The sequence below is a fragment of the Channa argus genome, chromosome 4 (assembly GCF_033026475.1).
Source record: "Channa argus isolate prfri chromosome 4, Channa argus male v1.0, whole genome shotgun sequence".
In the NCBI taxonomy this organism is placed as follows: Eukaryota; Metazoa; Chordata; class Actinopteri; order Anabantiformes; family Channidae; genus Channa; species Channa argus.
The window spans coordinates 5310001-5322859 of NC_090200.1; the positions used below are offsets into that span (position 1 = coordinate 5310001).

The 12859-nt window shown below is 43.3% G+C and overlaps 1 protein-coding gene across 4 annotated transcripts in view; it reads right to left on the minus strand.

Moving 5' to 3' along the window:
* Positions 1-12859, minus strand: part of LOC137125707 (receptor tyrosine-protein kinase erbB-4-like) — a 207808-nt gene that overhangs the window by 138665 nt on the left and 56284 nt on the right. The window contains exon 1 of one of the 4 annotated variants that reach the window (XM_067501594.1): positions 11301-11363. The exons of the other annotated variants lie outside the window; for them this stretch is intronic. The gene's annotated coding sequence lies outside the window, so the exon portion shown is untranslated. Of the gene's footprint in view, positions 1-11300; positions 11364-12859 lie in introns of those variants that run through there. 4 annotated transcript variants of the gene reach the window in all.

The window sequence follows — 12859 nt, forward strand, 5'->3', positions numbered from 1 at the left end:
GTGACTGGCTCACAGGTGAATTGCATAATGTGTGTTGATTTCTCTCTTCAGCTGTTTTTTATTTATTTATTTTTTTTATGTATATTTAAAATTAATTATCACAACTTGTGTTTCCCCTCAGAATGGAAAAAAAAAAGAAAAAAAAGAAAAGGGAAACACAATAAGCCCTCCTGTCACCTGATGTTGTATCTACCTGCAGAACAACTCACTAACCAGAGAACAACGTCTTCCAACTGCTTCAACACGAGTCACAATAATTAGCCTGTCAGAGAGTAGAGTGGGAGTTGAGCCTGGCTGTTAGCACACAAAGCAACAGTCGACAGCTCTGTGTGCGTGTGCGTGTGTGTGCGCGCGTGTGAATAGCAAGGGGTACCATTCTCACAGCCTGTCCTGACCGCCCTTCCATCTGCGGGCATGCCGGGTGCCCGCCTGTTGGCCCTCCAGTGCCAGGCACTTTTGACGTGGTTGCATGGTAACAGGTCTGAGAGGGCGGCTAGAAGCTGGTCTGGCCAAATGGCTTCAGCAAAACACACCGACTTCGGCACAGATCGGGCCTTACACTGCGGGGGCTGTTAAGTAGTCAAAAACACATTTATTTCCACGTTTTGAACTTAACATTTGATGTGGGATGCCTGATTCCTACAGACCAACCGTGCATTTGAATGTGCGTAACTCGATGTGGCACTTATTGAATTAGCTCCCTGAAAATTAGCTCATTAGCTGGAGTTTATTCAAATTAGTCATCATTTTATTGGCAAGTATCTTATTAAATTGTCCCACCCGCAGCAGCACTGCAGCAGCACATACTGTGGTGGAAGTTTCCTATTTTTATAATCGGAAAGAGGCTTCATACCTATGTGCCCCACGCTTAATAAAGTGTGATTGAACGCTTGAAATTAGTTAATTAGGAAGTCGGTAGATTACCACGCGGGCCCAGGGGCTCGGGAGGTCAAGGGGGGCAGTTATCCATAGCAATCACTTCACGCAGAAGCTAACAGTTCTCATTTGAAGGTCACACCAAGTTCCATCATAGCAAAATGACTTCACATCCTGACAAAAGAAACCCTTGGAGAATGACCTAGAAAGACGCACAAGGTGAACCTTTGTGTTCCTTTGTTGCTTTTCACAATAGATGAAAAGCAACCAAAGGTACACAACAAATCAAAAAACGACAAAAAAATTACCATAAATAATAATAATAAGACTTTTTGACAGTTATTGTCATTCTGTGTCTCTTTAAACCTGGGTGCCCCCTAAGGAGGAGGGGGCCATTACCTGACTGTGCCCACAGCCCCGTATTCTCATAATCCGCCCATGGATAAAAAAAAAAGATGGTTCTTTCTACTTTAAGCTCTACAGGATAAGACATAAGTTAGCAGTTGCTCCATGCGCATGAATATGGATGCAATGTAAATGTTGTTTTCTGAATTTTAATAGTCGTTGCTATTGCAAAGCTCATGTGAGGCAGGTGCTGTAGATAGATATTAATCCAGGAGGAAATTGTAGGCATCTGGCATCTTACAGACACCAAAGACAAAAACACAGAACAGAGCAGAAAACACGAAGATAATATGTTGTTTTGTCGACTTCGAGACAAATTCCCTCCGGATCGCATTAAATAAGTTTTATTCTATTCCATTCCGTCATATCACTTCATTTTTTAGAATATCACAGTGAATCAACCTTTCACAGAGACCCCGCATCTCTTCAACGCATACGGATTTGTAATTCAGTTCAGGCTAAATCAGACGTGAATAGTATTAGCTTAGAGAAGATAAGGCGAAAACTAGTCTTGTGCAGTGAACAAGCGGGAACACAATTTCTTTTTCCGTTCACAAACAAAATGAGAGTCCTCTGAAAATCTCTCTCCCTCGCTGCCTCTCTGATACACACGCATGCAGACCCACACGCAGCTGCCTCGGAATAAAATAAGATAGTGAAACGGTGGCTCGATCATCCGTGACTCCATTTTACTCGGCGGCGCCACAGGAAAATTAATTGCACTAATTGAGTAACAGAGTTCATCAAACTGGTATTCTCATCTTCCACATTCATTAGGCGCTCTCTTTGTGAGAGCATCCCCGAGGTGACGCCGCGCGTACAGCAGCTGGGGGAGTGAGGGAAGTCGACAACGCTGCCAGTGGGACCAGGCTCGCAGGACGATGCGAGTGTTGTTACAGCCAAACACCGAACACACTGCATATTTGGACTCCGTCTCCCGTTTGTCTCCGCACACTCTTATTTTGCACAGTTTAAGTCTGGGTTAGTGTGTGTTGCGTGTGCCACAGCACAGTTGATCTATGTTGGGCCTTGCGACGCGCTTGCACGCGTACACGCACACTAACACACACTCTACCGTCTGCAGCAGCCATCTGCACTGGAAACGTGGCGGGAAAAAGAGGCTGGGAGTAGAAAGGGTGAGGGATAGATGGGGAGCGGCGAGGAGTCGTGTCTGCTCACGGCACCGACGCTGCCAAAATACTATTTCATGTAATGAACTGAGGAGAATTGAACATTCCGGCCTAACACAGTGTGTCACGCAGCTTCCTCAACCTTAAGTGGCGCCAACAGCGGTGAGCACAACTTGCCTTCCATTTCGCAGGTTGTCGTTTGCTTTTGTCCGGCCTTTGTAACGAGATTCAGGGGGCGTGCATCCTAACCAAAGGATTTAAGTCAAAGCGATACGCGTTTGATCAGCCTGAATCGTAAAGAAGGGTAGATGCTGGTGCCCTGTTTAAAACCGGTGAAGCACAATTTGGTGAGAATTCATGGTTTGTGTCATCAATGGATTTCCCAGTAAAGTTATGTCCACATTACATGGCCTTGCACCATGACCCCTTTATCCCAGCTCATACTGTGATTAGTGTGTGAATTCCACCTGTTCAGATTTGACGTAGCTTGGCGTATTTAATCGAAGCTGAAAGCCGTGCGGCCTCGCACGGCGTCGCTGCCTTTGAGCTTTCCGATAGCCGACACGCTCGACTGCACACCTGCAACGAGCGGAATCCATGTGAACAATACAATACAAATCCAGGTGTGTGTGAGGGGCTGGAAAGAATGAGGGTCCAGCGGGAGCAGAGAGAGTAACAGCTCCTCAATGCTGGTCAAAGTCCAGCCTTATATGGAGGATCAGACCTGGAACAAAAAACCATTCTGTCTGACCCGGTCATTCATCCTGCGCGCGCGTGTGTTTATATGGAAACTTTTGCGATTGTTGCAAAATATTATTTGTACAGTTCACTGGAACACGTGTAACCGTTGGCATTGTTCTTGTTGGCCCTCGCACAGAAGCCCTTGTAGATCCACTGATCACCTGCTGCCAAAAATGACAAACCCATGACACCGATGAGACCATTGCAGATGAACCCCGTGTCAGCTGTCACTCAAACTGCTCGGTGCCCCCACCTCGTAATCCGTCAAGCCCAAGTGGAGTCAGAGAGGTTTTTCATTGGGCTAGTTAGACTTCTCTGGCTAATTGCTTTGTGGTCACAGCTTGCCTCAGAAGGACTTTAAGAACGGAGCAGGAAGGTCAGACGTGTTAAAGCAGAGGTGAGGAGTAGGAAGCCTTCACAGGATGTGAGCTTGTGGTGGCAGGAAAAATGCTAAAGGTTGCTTTGATGCTTTGTCAAGGGGCATTACGGCATGTTAGAGACACTATAAATCATAAATAAAAATACACGATAAGTTTAATTGTGGCTTGTTCATTTAGCTACACGTGTGAATGGACCAATAATGACGAATAATACAATGTTGGCTTAGTGGGACGGCTGTAGCTCAGTTGAACCCCCAACAGCCCATTCCCCTCCCCAGCTGTGCAGTGCCGGGTGAAGTTTTAAAAAGAAATTGAAGCCTCAACAATTCTATATTGACATTGGAGCATGTTGTGGTGAAACTTCCCTGGCAGAGTTTCAGTTAATCGAGGGAACTGGTAGTTTTAGCAAAACGTGTGATGTCACTTGCTGTTTTAATCAAGCTCTGTTAAACGATATAAAACATTATAGAACGTTCAAATATAGACACACATGAACCCATAACATACACTACATTTGGACAAGTGTCCAAACACAGACATAAAATGTCCACAGACGAACATCAAGTGTCTAAAAAAAAAATATGAATTGAAAAAAAAAAAATTAAAACAACAAACAAAATGTCCAAAAACATCTTATCCCTCATTATTGCTCATAATTAGTCCATGCTAATACAGTACAACCCCCCCCCTCCCCCCTCCCAGCGCCCCATCCCGCCCTCTCCCTGTCTAAGCCCAGTAGAATAATCACCTGTTACGCTCCCTGACAAAACACCAAAGCTGGTGTGACGCCAACATAAAGAGGGAGCCACCAGAGTGTGAAATCTATCTATCATGCAATCTCACCCAGTCGCTGAGAGCGATCCGTTCGACACGGTTTGCCACGGCATTTATTTAGCTTCGGTGAACTTGCAACAAGCCAGTGGCAAAGTACCCACATTAAAGCACTCGCATGGACACACAAAGTGAACACAAAGCTTTCTATTCATAATCTGCATTAAACGATGTTTTAACTGTGCTGTTAGAGAAACACATTATTGTTGCAGCAGAGCTAACGTTTTTACACGTATATGAGTTGTTTAATCATGCTGCTAAATGATGATTGTTTCACTAAGGAAGATTGCATGTGCTTGGGAATAACTTTTTAAAGCCAAAAAGGGGATGTGAACAAAATATTCAAACTGCTCTAATAGACTGAAAAAAATAGGTTTGACTTTGTAATTTAAAATTAGTTGTTTAGCCCAAACAAAATATGTTCAACAGGTACAACTAATGCATATTTTACGTTCTTTCACTGAATTTGACAAATTATTTTTTGGACAATGAGTAGAATCGATGAAGAATCAAATCCCAAATCTAATTATATAATAAAAATATAATAAAAAACATATAGCAACAAATTGCATTTGAGAAGGTGAAAGAGAAAAAGCTGTAAGTTTTCACTTTTGTGAACCAGCATATACTTGGGACTTTTGAATTGTCGAATATATGATCAAAACAATAAATAAAATGAGCGGAAATCAATTTGTGTTTAAAACATCTGGCCATAACCTGATATGGGCCTGATGTGTGATGTACCAAAGTCAACAATAAGCAGGTCAGGGAGGGAGTTGGGTCAGGGACAGAAAGGCAGTTATGTGGTACGATCTTTTAAATAAAAGAAAAAGGGGATCATCAATCTGCAGTCTGCCTGTGGGGACAGGGACAAAGATGGAAGGAGGGATGAGGAGAAAGGAAAGTGGACGGGCTGCATTCCCTTATTCCCCTCTCCATCGCTCTCTCCCAGGACTGGAGATGTGAAGTTCCAGCGCTAACACAGCCGGAAGCCACTCGGCGGTCACTCATCATTACTGGTCCACAGCCAAGCATTTTAGCTGGTGATACACAGGCCTGCACACTATATGAAGAGACACTGCTTCCTGGCGCGTCTCCGACTTTAATTCGCATGCTCTCAAGTGGATTCGACTCCACGGAGCTGCTTGGTTTTGCTGTAAGGGAGCGTGTGTCAGGTGTGTTTTAGGACGCTGGGTAAACATTTTTGATGAGCGGATGTAGGTGGGTATGTCTAGGGAGTGTATCGAGTGTGACAAATGCAACGCTGGGGTGTGTGTGCGTGTTGTGAGTGGACCTGGTGGAGCTCCAACTGGGACGTGGTGTCAAAGTGAGTGGAGAGGAAGCCATTGCTACAACCGCGCCAACTCCGACAGCACTTTCTAAACGTCGCGACTGCTGAAAGGCAAATTTATTTAGAACTAATAACCCAACAACGAGTCATCAGCTGAGCAAATTACCACGGATGCACACAAGCAACCTGTCAGCGGCTCAAATGAATTGTCGCCGAATGGCGGACGTGTGTAAATGGTGTGAAACTGGTCCATTTGTCCACATTTCAAGCCGTGGTCCAATGCAAACTACCTTTGAGCTATAAGCGCCGTGGTCGAGTGGACGGTTGTGGAAGACGACGACAAGCCGTTTTGGTTTCGTCCGTGTGGAAGCGTCGAGTCGTGAAAGTTGCACTGCCAGGAACCTTTCACAAAGACGTTTGGACTGAAAGCTGAAAAACTGAAACTGAAAGTGAAACACTGATGGAGACACAGGAGAAACGTTGCTGTATTTAAAGCAGAATTTAATATTGAAAACAAAGTGTGATATTGACTTTTTTTTTTTTCTAAAAGCAAATAACACTGAAATTCACAGAAATATAGGCCAACTTGAGTGGGATTTCAGCGACAGTCTCCAAACCCCAGCCCACCACTATCTTTATACACACACAGCTTCGGTGCCACAGGCACAATCATTCTGTGTCTTTGGCTCGCAGGAAGTTGATTAAAGGGGTCCATCTCGGCTCACCGTGGGCCCACTCTAGCCCATCGGTCAACGCAGGGCCAAAAGTTCACGGCGGTCAGCCCTGAAACTGATGGCTAATGTGTTTTTTTTTAACAACCTTGCGGGCCAATATGGAGGAATCATCGTGTGTCTGTGCGACAGCAGCAGGGGGCTCATCAGCCATTCCACACATGCCCCCTCTCCCTCTCTTTCTCTGCCACGGGAGCCTTACATTAGGAGAGAATGAGCCTAGTGAAAGATTTTCAGCTCTGTATTACTTTTTACTCTCTTTTTTTTTTTCTTCCCCCCAGCTCCCTTGTTCTCTCTCCTCTCTTTTTTCCTTACACCTTAATTCTTTATTGTCCTTGGGGGTGGGGGGTGGTGGGGGAGATGGCACTTTAATTCCACTGCTTCCCCTCTTTGACTTTGAATTAATGTACACCACGCTGGAACTTACAAAGACAGGAAGTATTTTTCCCTGCCTGTGAACCTCTGCCTCCCTTGATTTTTGTCAGGCTGTCGGTTGGCAGAACATGTGACGCTCGCTCCCCGATGTGTTTGATTTCTAGACGTGGCTTGAAGTTGCAGTGTCACTGGGGACATTTCTTATATTTTTACATGGTTGCTAAGGGGTAACTCACTGTGAAAGCGCCACTTATGCTTCTAGTTTTGAAACTTCAGGAAGGGGTCAATCCGGGCTCAAAGAGAATGCTCCAACAGTTATGTCTGAGATGTTTCTGCCAAATGCACTAAAGGCAAATCAAACTGCATTTTTATTACTTTTCTATTTGTCTGATAAGGAAAGTATCCGAAGCAATGAGAGCGTCTTCATACTTTAGCGTGGCAATTTCATTCTCAAATTACCCCAACAGGTGTCGAACGCTGATGCGTGGTCGGAACTTCCCCCAAACTTGCACTAATCTAGCATTTGGACCTTCAGCCAAAACATGAAGACTAAGACTTAGACTAAGCCAAACCTCAAGTTTGTGTGTAAAAGATCAATCCTATAATCAAGACTTATGGGAGACTAATAACAAGTTGCACATGAAACCTAAGACCAAGACGGACACTGGCAACCGGACAGAAGCCGCTTTTTTACGTAAATGTGTGCAGACTTCTAGTCGGGCTCATAAAGTCACTGTGGTACTTGCCGCAAACATCTTGCCCCATGTGTCAAAAATGCCCTGCGATGGCCCAGATCTGGCAGACCAGAAGAAATAACCCATCTTTCAAACCCAAGTGTTTCAAACCCAAACCTGGGATTTGACAGCTTGAGATCGGTTCTGGGGCACTGTAAAGGCAGGAATCCAATACAGATGGAGAAAACATGGCCTCAACACTGATTGGGTCATCAAAACCTCTTGACTGCGAGTCAGTGCGAAGCCAGAAAGAGACCAAAGACTTGTTCAAAGATGTGTATTTTGCAGTGGAACACGACAGCTCATAAAGTGCTGATCTACTATTTTTACAAACCACGGTCATTTCCCGTCTGAAATAAACTATTTAGAACCATTTCTCATTGTCAGATTGGAAAAAATGTCCAATAAAAGCAACTTCTCAGAGATATTTCACTGTACACCAAAGCATAAAGATCTACTTTTGAAACCCAGGTCCATCATCAGCTTCAGTGGAAACTGCTACAGAGCACGAAAATACTATCTCACCATCCTGAGCTACACCTGCAGCATGGACTTGAAATCAATTTTCTCCATTCGGCCTTTTTTTTTTATATATTCTTTCTCCTCAGCTGAATCCTCTGCCTGCTCCTCTGAACTATTTGTGAAGCACTGAATTTCACTCTAGGATTTGACGTTTGGAGGGAATCTGTCTGGAATATTTTCTGGCCACATTTAATAAAAGCTGGCCATTAATGGATTTATGGTTTGAAATAACAAATCAAATGACCTTTGTAGTTTAGTCTGTATTACTAAATGCTTTCTGACAGTTTTCCGCAGCCAAAGAGGAAAGAGAAGGAAAGATTATAAGTTCCACAGAATCAAGCAGTAAAAGTAAAACTCTCCTTGCACCTAAGATAATTTCACTGTCAACACATTACAGTCTTGAGCTGCTAGGAGTCATATATTCATTCCGAGTGACTTATTTTTAAAAATACAGCTACTATAACTCATTTAAATGATTAAAAAAGGGTTGGAATTACAAGGCGTGAATGGATGAAAGAGATGGAGGTTATTGAAATCAGATAAAATATTGATCTGTTGGGCCTATTTAAACAAGACCACAGCTACACTATCGCCTCAGTGAGGCTGTGGAGGAGATAATGATGGGAAACTTTACCATGGTTACACGTTGTGAGGGTTCATATAATATATATACATATATATATGTCTCCATCGGATGTGTGAGTTTTAAACAAACCCTAACAAAATAAAAGCCTTATTTCTTTAATGAGGAACTAGAAAGAAAATAGTTTAAAAGCTAAACAAATGGCTACTAAACTTAAAAAAAACGAACTAAATTATTTTTTTAAACATTGCACTCAGATATCAACCTCGTGGTGGGACTGAAGAAGCCATAGAGGAACTAAAAAGCATCAGTTGCTCTGGAGAATTTAACGGGAATCCACGATGAGGTATTTGATTCCAATGCACTCGCATACCCAAACACCTACAGTTGGTACATTTTACATTATGAAAATTCATCCCGCTTAAAAGAAGAGGCACAAAGTCTGCAGTGTTGAACAGAGTTTGGGTTTCTCTAGAGGCCTGAGAGCCCAAGAGGCAAAACGAAAACACAATGTGCACTTACAGGTAGACGTCAGTACAGACGCCAACAGGGAGGAAATCACTAGAGGAATAGTTGGGGCTGCTGCGTTTTCTATCCATGTACCAGAGAGCAACATGATTTTGAAGTCGGCACAGGAATCAAATATTCTGTTTAGCTTTTCTCCCGGTTTCAACTCCACGGCATGCTGGTGTTAACTGATTTTTTTTTTTTTTTTTAAGTAAACATGTCTGCTTGACCCAGTTTGAACTCTCTTTTTCAATTTTTAAATAATAAACATCAGGATTTTTACATTTGTACGTGGTGTTGGAGGAAAATCGTACAGGAAGATGTTAAATCGAATCCGACTCTCCTCAAGGCCTCGTCCCGGTGAACCCTCACAAAGTTAAAAAGCTCAGCGTGAAAGCAGAAAGTCCGACTGAAAACCTGACTTTGACGGCAACTCGGAGCCTCATTAACTCCGCAAATGGTGCTGGGAGATTCCACCTTTCAAAAGAAATATGTAAACGACTGTCCCCGCTGAGGACTCGACGCCTGTGGGTATGATCTTTACGGTTATAGAAAACAAGCCGGGTCCAATTACCCTCACACTGAAATCGAAAGAGGAGAAAATGGCTATAATAGTGTATTGATGGTGGCCTCCGCGTGACCCTGGCCGTAGTGACCCCACTTTGTTGATGGCAACATCTGGACAGCCAGTCAAGGTCACCGCTTAATGCCGCGTAGCTAACCACCTCAACAATCAACCAAAGAGTGCCAGTGTATGTGTGTGTGTTCATGCACAGAGTGAGGATGAAGATGAAGCTGAATTGTGTGTGTGTGTGTGTGTGTGTGTGTGTGTGTGCACGCAAATACCTAGTGAGGCACCCTAATTAGCCAAAAATGAAAAGCAGCAGCCAGGTTCAAATATTTGGCAGGTATGAATTAAATGTTGATGGAACCACGGGGAGGATGGGGGTCAGTTCATTTCCTCCCCCTTATCTGCGCGGCACAGAAAGGTTGTCAAGTAAAGTGTATGTTTTCTGACTGGTGAAGAAGAAACAAGTTCTTTTGTGACAGCTTGCAACTTTGTCACTAATCTGTCGTGATTCTGACAGCTGATTAGCTTTGTTCATCGTAGACCGGCAGTACTCAGATCCTTACATCAGTGTAACCAGTACAATATTTAAGTATTATTGGCAAAATGTACTAATGCATTGCGGCTAAAATTGGATCTTCCAGCTGATCCTGGTCAAAGTGGAGCTACTTGTAACTACTTCACGTACAGTTAGGTACAGGCTTAAAGGTTATGAGCCCTCCAGTGGGTGACAAGCTAAATCCACCCACTTCTGATGCTGTCAGACACCATTCAAATGACATTATCAGCTGTCCTCAGCACTGCCTCAGTGGTCAATAAGCTACCGGCTCCAAAAATAAAAAGGTTTGGACTGAACACGTCATCGTCGGCTAAACCCTGGGGTTGTAAAGGGATTAGTGGCTTGGTATTCATTGTTCAGGAGGTCATTTGAGGGGGAGATACTTTTTTTAATGTACAGTACTACTTTTTTTTTTTAATTAATGTTTCTCTCTTTTTTTTTTAAAACATTTTAATGACCATGACACTGAGTCAAAACTAGACACTGCCTTTTAAGAAGGGATCGTGCAGCAACAAGATTGGGAACTGCTAACCTGAATCTGAAAGCTTGGGTAGGATGTGCATGAGAGGAAGTGTAAAGTTGCATAAAATAAAAAAAAAAAAAAAAAAAAGGTAGCTGTAACTTTAAACCACTGGAAAATGCTTCTTCTTATGGTTTTGGGTCTAGTTTCACTCTCTTAAAATGCAATCAATGTGCTAAACTGAGGCAGCACAGAAATTAATAACTTATTTTCCCAAAAAAAAAAAAAAAGAACAAGATATCAACTATGCTAATGCATGAAAATGTGCAAATAAACAGTATTTAAGCATGCGAGGGGATTTTGTGAAGCCAACAAATCCCAAACTATTACACACACACACACACACACACACACACACACACACACTGTTTATTTTTTCCTTTTATCTCTCACTCAGCAAATAATGATTGAATTTGCATCCCAATAAACTGCGTGAGACCACAAACACAATGAATAAACCACAGTGCTTCATGAATTATGGCACAAACCAGATTCGCCATATGATGCTCATACATAATTAGGATGAATCACGACAAACAAGCCTTACATTACTCATGACTATTACACAGGGCTCCTCTGCAGCCGTGTTCAGAGGAGGGAAGGGAGGATGCATGGCTTACCTAGAGGAGAGAAAAGAAAGGGGGGTGGGGGGGGGGAGAGAAGAGTGATCATCATGTCAGTGTCATAGTATTCATAATTAATATCCCTCAAGGGTGAAACATGCAGATGGTGTTGCAGCACAAGGTGTAAATACCAAGTAAGTATCAAATTTGTTAGTCAACCTGCAGCTATTTTACTCCTTTCCTTCACAATTACTGCAGAAAGGCACTAAAATCAATCAGACGACTACTTTCTGGAGCCTTTTTTGCACATTCTGATAACCAGAGGAGGCACAAATCTTGGAAGCTGGCTGTAGTTTGCGATGGTGCACGACACATTCGGCCCTCTCACGCTAAATAACAGCATTTCAAAGGGTGGTTTCTTTTGACAGTCGCCTCCTGTCAGTCGGGTGATTTGTTTCGCTAAAAGCAATTTTCTTTCCAAAAAAATAAAAAATAATCTGTTAGTTTACAGATACAGTGCAGTGTGCAGATAGCAGGATCACCATTACAGCTCTGCTCAGATACTCAGAGCATTTACGCATGGTTTGAAACACTTTCCAAATACACACACACACACACACAAAGATTTTTGCAGCAAAAATGGGCCAGTAAAGTAAATAAGCCACTTTGATCTTTATTTTGAAGGAAGACATATGATGTTTATCGTAATAAAGTAAAGTCTGAGAAATATGTTGAGGAGTCAGGACGCGGTGAAGGCGAAAGTGAGAGAGAAAGTAGGATTAAGTGAGCGAGACAGGAACAGAGTGTGTGTGTGTGTGTGTGTGTGTGTGTGTGTGTTTGTGCAGGAGCAGCGGAGCCTCGGGGTTCTTGCTGTGCAGCCATTGATTTCTCATTAGAAAATTCAGACCTCGATTTCGTCAGATTTCATCGACAAAGTGAGACGGCTAATGAAGGCACGGCAGCTACTTTGGTCTTATTTCCTGCCATAGGGCAAATTTCCACTTTCCTTTAGCTGGTTATTAGGGAAGGGAAGAGGATCTGGATTCAGTCATGGAGCCTTCAGCCCGTCTCTGGAATAAAACCCACTGCAAAGGCTTTTGACCAGCGGGTCTCTCCCCAATTAGCCACTTCCCACAAAACCGGAATGTCCTGCAGCACAGTTTTCTGGAGAGATTGATGCTTCGTTAGCTAAAACTACTGAGCATTGTTCCTGCATACAAAGGCACTGGAGAGGGGATCCTGGCAAACTCTGAGGACTTACAGAGACACTGGGCATTAGATACATCCTGTTTGCCTGATCTCATATCAGAAAAGCAGAAAAAATGCTGGTAAACGCGTGTGCACACCTACCAGGTTGGACGGTGATGTGCACTGAATGGTTAGTGAGGTGGATATCTGTGAGCATATTGAACAGGGCAACTCAAGGCTCAAGAGCGTGCTGTTAATGAGAGCTATGCATTTCAGATAATATACTGAACCCTCATTAGGTGGCACTGTGTACTCTGCAGCCGCTGAGGAGGAATTGCTCGGAAAAAAAAAAAAG